This window comes from Carlito syrichta, unplaced genomic scaffold (assembly GCF_000164805.1).
Source record: "Carlito syrichta isolate Samal-C Ts95f unplaced genomic scaffold, Tarsius_syrichta-2.0.1 Scaffold314328, whole genome shotgun sequence".
NCBI lineage: Eukaryota > Metazoa > Chordata > Mammalia > Primates > Tarsiidae > Carlito > Carlito syrichta.
Window position 1 is genome coordinate 762763 of NW_007258424.1, and position 6000 is coordinate 768762.

The 6000-nt window shown below is 45.4% G+C and overlaps 1 protein-coding gene across 1 annotated transcript in view; it reads right to left on the reverse strand.

The window, feature by feature from the left end:
• NPAS2 (neuronal PAS domain protein 2) overlaps positions 1-6000 on the reverse strand; it is a 174516-nt gene that overhangs the window by 167487 nt on the left and 1029 nt on the right. The gene's annotated exons all lie outside the window — the stretch shown is intronic.

Genomic DNA, 6000 nt, shown 5'->3' on the forward strand with positions numbered 1-6000 from the left:
GAATCCCTTCCTAGTATCCCTGACCTGGAAAAAATTGAAATGTACACGAAGGTATACAGATAAAGAAGTTAATACAAACACTAATAGTGAAAAAGTGGAAATAAAAGGTAATACAAGTTTACAGGGAAGGATTAAGCAAGTTATGCCCTATCCATACTTCTGAATAACACTCTGTGGCCTATAAAAATAAAGTAGCAGCCGGGCTCTGTGCTATAATCCCGCACTTTTGGGAGGCTGAGGTGAGTGGATTGCCTGAGCCTGCGGGTTCGAGACCCGCCTGGGCAACTTGGCGAGACCTCATCTCTACAATAAATCAAAAATTAGCCAGGTGTGGTAGTGTACCTGTAGTTCCAGCTACTTGGAAGGCTGAGGCGGAAGGATGGCCGGAGCACAGCAGGTCGAGGCTGTGGTGGCCGGGAGTGGCCACTGCACTCCAGTCTGGGTGACAGAGCGAGACTCCAACCCCCCAAAAAATAAAATAAAAATAAAAAATAAAGTAGCTATAAGTAATGACTAAAAAAAAAATCGCTGCCATATTATTGTTTCTCCAAAGTTGCTAAATTACATTAAATGGGTGGCTTTTTAGAAATTTACACTTGTGTGTATATATGTAAATGTGCCAAAACGTGACTAGCAGAATATACCACATCATGGTTAGCGCTAGTTAACTCCGGAGAAGGGTGGAGAGTTATGGGGTGCAGGGTTAGGATGCTTTTGGCTACAGCTAACATAAAACCTAACTCAACCTGCTTAACCTGGTAATGAAGTTTCCAGGATCTCACAACATCCCAGACTCCTTCTTGGGAAATTCAGAGGGTCAAGATTACCACAGGGGTGCCATTATGGACCTTTGCGTGCTTCTGCAGGTCGGCGCTAAGACCTGGCCCAGTTCCTCTGGTGACTGTTGGCTGCCCAGTTTACGGGCATGGTGGCCACACATCATGGTATCCAGGAAAAGAAAAGGGCTGCTTGTTTCCTTGTCTCTTTTCAAGAGGCAGAGAAACTTTCCCAATGCCTCCCGAATAGCCACATTTCATTGGCTAGGACACAGTCCACATGGTCACACCAAGCCAATCACTAGAAAGGGCAACTGGCCCACCAGGGTTGCTTGGCCCATGAGGTAAAGCTCCTGAGACAGGTGGGGGAGAGGAGACTCCCACACAAAATCAGCTTTCTGCCAGGCAAAAAAAAAAAAAGAAAAACGACTATTAGGAAGGCCACAGGGATGAAGGGAATCTTTCTCTTTTACTAGAAATGATTCTGTTATTTGAAAATTTTTACAAGATTATATCCATGTTTTTTTTTTTAAACTAATACAAAAACATTTTAATGCATGCCAAAGACACCGAAAAGAAAATACATCTTGAAATTGTGGGTAATCTTCCTTTTCTTCACTCTTTTCTACCTTTTCCAAAAATTATTTACTTTTATAAACAGAAAAGTGATCATTTTAAAAATGATCTGCAGCTCTTGGTATTACACCACCAAGGAGCATAAACAGCCTTCACAAAACTGTATGCCCCATTTTTTGATTCAGAAGAGGCTGGGACAATCATGCTGCTAAGCTGTGTCACCTGCTTTTGGGTGAGCTTATGGTTTTGGAAGCCTGTATGATCATATCTGCCATGACCTTGAGCAAAGCAAAAAAGTCCACAACGCAAGCTCCCGCCACGGCTATGATCTCCATCTTGGGTACTCAGATGCGTGATGCTCTTCCTTCTCCCCCTTGTATCTCCCTCCTCACCAGGCCTGCCTTGGCTCCAGTTGTTCCTCTACTTCTCTTTCCCCCCAAACATCAAACTGCCACTGCTATTCTCTTAGAACTCAGTCTTCAAGGTTTACTTCTAGAGGGCATGAAAGGTGAGCGGTAGCAAAGAAATCTCTTCTTTGCAAATAATAAATAGAACCCCTAGATATCATGAACTGCAGAATGACATTTATTAAAGTATTTTCATGGCTACCCAGATAACTCTTTCTAAGGTCAGGGTGAAGGAAATTGCTACCTTGGAAACTCATCTCCCCTAGAGGTCAGGAGGAAGCAACCACCTCAGAATGCAGAGAGTAAAAAGCACCTCAGGTGAATTCCACCGTGCTTGGCACTAACGTCAGGCAACTCCTCCTATGGTGAAAAGGCCTATTGATGGGTTTGATTCTTGAAAGCGCCCCACCAAGGAATGAATCAACGCCCCTCATAGAGGAGAGGTGCTTGCCTGCTCCACCATATTTTTAAGGATTACCTGATTGCCACTAACAGTCTTGATCAACAGAACCTGCATGCTAAGTAACAGGAACAGCCTCAGGTGAAAGTATTGCAAGGAGGGCTAACCAGAAGGGTGGAGATAAGCATGTTCCCAATAATTCTATTTTGCATCTGATTAATTTCCACAGCTGCCCGCCCTCCAGCCCTAGGCCAGTTCTCTGCTGCCAGCCTTGGGTTTGCTGGTAAACCAAACTGAATCTCTAATGAGTAAACTACATGGAAAATATTTTAGCATCCTCCTTGCTTTCTAGTCCTGTCTCCCATTAAGAGTAATAAAAGCAATCCCTTTTGTTAGGCCAACAGGCACCCTTTATTGGTAATCTTCCCATTGTGGTGAGGCAGGCATCATTTACACTATTTTTTGACAAGGACTCGGGCTCTCAAAGAGGTTAAAAAGTTGCTCCAAGCCACAATGCAGCCAAGCAGGAAGGTTACCTACCTACTTCCTACAGTCTGACTTCAAAATCTGCATTTTATTTCCTGCTGAGTCACAGGGCTCTCCATTCAGACATGACTATAGGTCAAGGTCAACCAGTTGGAAGCCCTACCAGAAAATCCCCTTTCCCAGGTGCCTCCCTGGTCACCACCCCGCAGAGTGGCACCCAGAACCTCATTTTCGGTCAAGGAAGAATCACTCAATCTCTTATCGCTCTTCCTCTTCTTGTCAGCTCCTCAAAGGCAGGTATGACCTGTCTTCTTAACTTTCGTATCATCTGGGCCTGCTGTACAGTATATGCTCAGTAAACATGCTGAATTGGCTTATGCACATCCCAGAATCCTTCTAGTGTGTAGCCTGTGGGAGCTTGTGAGAAATGTAGACACTGGGCCCCATCCAAGATGTCTTGAGTTAGAATCTGGGTTTAACAAGGGACCCAGGTGATTCACGTGAGCTATGATGTCCAGCCCCCTCCATCTCCTTAAACACACTGCTTTTTTCATACCAGTATAGATCAACTCTCTCCTTCCTATTTTGAATCACCAAATGGAACCACCCATCGTTTAAAGACCTGCAAGAGTTCAAGTGGTCTGAAGAAATGACTGCTTAAAATGTCAAGTGGTCCCTAATCTCTGTCAAAGAATTCACGTGAGAATCCCTAATCTCTTTCAAAGAATTCACGTGAGAATCAGTAGTGCCTTAGCTAAAGACTGCACTAAAAATTCCCCTTTTAAGCATAGGCTCATATGTAATAAATGTCTATTTAGTGCTCTAAGGTACTCTTAATCACTATCAGATTTAAAACAGAATTACTCATAGTTAAGTGCCCTATTAGTATTCTGAAATTTCTAACCTTTGGATAGTCAGCACCAACAATCCAGTTCATTGCCCACACCTATTTATTGAGCAGCTATTCTGAACAAGGCCACACAGGGATACGATGCTGGGGGTGGGGTTCCCTGACCTCCCATCTTCATACCGTTTGTACTATTTAAATGTGAGACTCAGTTAGACGCTTGCTACGATGCAGCCAATTAGACCACTGGCGTAAAGCAGCCAGAATACTGAGTCACTGGGCTATTTTCAACACCTCACAATCTGACCTCTTGGGAAAGAGAAGTCACAGCGTGCATGGGATCGGCATGGGACAGCCAGTGGTACAATCACATCAGAAGAACTGACGATTCGTGTAAAGAACAAAATACACGCTTATTTTAGAAACTAAGAAAGAAGACTTAGCTCTGGGGTTCTTAAGGTTCCAAAGGAAAGCTCTGAAAAAATTAACATATGAAGACGGTGATACAAAAAGTATACGCATGCATTATTGTTTTAATCTGAAGAAACTGACTTAGAATCTTTTTAACCTAAGAACAAGTAGCAGTGTTAAGAGTGAGCTGTGAAGATTACCAAGAGCTAAGAAAGATTGCTCCCAAAAAAGATGAATTCAACTTAATAATGACATATATCATCTCACCATCTTTATCATTTTCATTATTAAACAGCCAGAAATATAAAAATGGCCGAAACTGTATTAAAAGAACCAAATGAACTTAAAAAACAGTTATTATTTTTCACATAAAGATCAATTCTTAAGTCACCATCCAAACACGCGCTCTCATCAGACCAGGGAATTTTTGTCATCATACTAATTAGTAAAGCCTCACTTGGTTCTTTCCGGCATGGTTAACTCTTTGGGGGGTAACATTTTATTAATAACATATTTCCTCTAGAATGTATTCTTTTCTTCGGCCTCCACGGGAGTCACTCTGGGGAGTAGTGAGAATAAAACCGATTCTACATTTACACACAGTGGGATAGATCAGCAAATAAATAGAGGCATCGATTTTCAAGAAGAAAATGGCTAAAAGCAGCGCATTTCCAATTCTTCTAAGCCACACTCCACATCTCTCTGTGAGAAGATAATTACTGAATGTCTTTAAGTTGCACACTTTATTTTTAACTAAATCTTTAAGTAGACTGCTGAGAAATACCAATACAACTACCGGTCCCGGTTCAGCCCTGTAATGAAATACAGTTTTTTTCTTTTGCAAAATAGTGGCCTAGGTCAGAATAAGTCTTTTAAACATTCTATTTATGGGGGGGGTGGGGGGGTGGGGAGAGCACTATTTTAAAAGTAAATTTGGGGGCTATTTTTGGCAAACTTTTTCCTTTAAGGAAATCTTAGTGGCAGAAAGATGGAGCTGGTGTGTGTGCTTGAAATCGGATGGTGCCTCTCAAGGAGGGCAGCTGTGTTTAAGACAAGCCTTAATCAGCTGGTCAATTCACTGTTGGGACTAAGTTACTGTGAGACAGACAGGTGCTGGCAGAGCTCAGTCTTGCAGGAACTACTTCAGAACTAATTACCTGGGAAGTCCAAAGGGGAAAAACCAAGGAAAAGGTTTGCGTTCTAAATGATCAAGACGGTTCAGCTCGCCTCTGCTGATTAATGTAAGAACTACTCACTATTTTGTCTGTCAAGAAAACAGGCAAACCGCTTCCATGAATTGGGAGTGGACACTAAGGCAAAGACGAAGACCCTTCTTGAACACCTGTTGAACTCCAGGGCTTTTAACTTTCGGCATTAACCTTCCGGATACAACCTTGGAAGTTTTTGGACGTAGGGGAAGTGCGTGCGTGTGCTTCGGGTTTCCATATTGCTTAATCAACAAACCTGGTTACTAATTATTGATGAAACACAGGGCTGAAAACAAACTTTCTTACCTTGCGCACTTAGGGATTGCTGGTTTTGAATTTAGGCCCTTGGTGTCGGCCCCTCCCCGCTGGTTACTGACCAGGCAGGCGCAGCCCTTTAGAAAGGTCAGGGGGGCGCCCACTTGGGCTCGGGGGAAGCGGCACACTTGCCGGCATAAACCACACGCTAGCATCCAAGCTGGGGTGCTCCGGGGAGCCAGGCGACGCAAGGAACCGGGCGACGCGCTCTCCGGGCACAGCGGGGCACACTCGGCACCCAGTCCAGCCCGGAACCAATTCCGACTCGGGGACCCAGAATCACTGCGGGCCCAGGGCGCGCACGCCGCCCTCTCCGGGGGTCCCGAGCTCCTCGCGTTCCGAGGGAGCGCGCGGGGGAGCTCGGGGAGGGCAGCGGGCAGTCCCCGGAGCCGCCGCCCTGGAGCACGACCCCGTCCCCACCCGATGCTGCACCCCGAGGACCCCCAAATGCCCAGGCTTGGCGAGCCCGGCCCTCTGCCTCCCGCGCCGCCCCGCCTGGGCCACCGTCTTGCAGGACGTGATGCTCCGAGGGGCCGGACGCGGGAGGTGGGGGGACCTGCGCCCCCGCGCCCCG